We start from the raw sequence: 858 nt of genomic DNA on the forward strand, positions 1-858 counted from the left end.
TCTTCTAATGTATTTGTCATTTGAGCTGTTGATTTCTGAGTGTTGTCTTTGTATCAAGCTATGTATGCTACTCAATTTAGTGATTAAGTCTTCAAGTCTTTTGGTGAAGGTTTTGGAGTGTTCTGTGTAGAGTATCATGTCATTTGTGAATAATAATTTCACTGCTTCCTTTCCTATTTTTTTTCTGTGTATTTGTCTCTCTTGTCTAATGTTTCCAACACTGCATTGTGACAGTGGGCATCCTTGTCTTGTTCATGATTTTAAAGTGAAAGTTTTCAGTTTTTGTCCATTTAGTATGATGTTGGTTCTTTGTTTGTCATAGATGGCTTTTATTAGAGTGAGGTAAAGGTCATCTATTCTGATTCTTTTTTTATTTATTCTGTTTTTTTCTTTATCATGAATGAGTGTTAGGCTTTGTCTAAACTTTTTTCTGCATCTATTGAGATGGTCATGTGATTTTTGTCTTTAGCTCTGTGATTATAGGGTATTACAATGATTGATTTGCATATATTGAACCATCCCTGCATTCCTGGAATGAATCCCACTTGGTTGTGATGCATAATCTTCCAGATAATTTGCTGCATTTTGTTTGCTAGTATTTTATTGAGAATTGTTTCTATGTATTTAGTACAGGATCTACAAGGTCTCACTACACAGATTGGACTTGTAGTGATCCTTCCTCTTTTCAGCCTCCCAAGTGCTGGAATTACAGGCATGCACCACCATGCCCAGTCTCATTCACCGTCTCAGAATCCCCCAGGTGTGGGTCCAGCATTTTCATCTATATTTATTAGGGAGGTTGGCCTGTAGTTCTCTCTCTCTCTCTCTCTCTCTCTCTCTCTCTCTCTCTCTCTCTCT

The sequence above is a fragment of the Octodon degus genome, unplaced genomic scaffold (genome assembly GCF_000260255.1).
Source record: "Octodon degus isolate 3935 unplaced genomic scaffold, OctDeg1.0 scaffold00152, whole genome shotgun sequence".
Lineage (NCBI taxonomy): Eukaryota > Metazoa > Chordata > Mammalia > Rodentia > Octodontidae > Octodon > Octodon degus.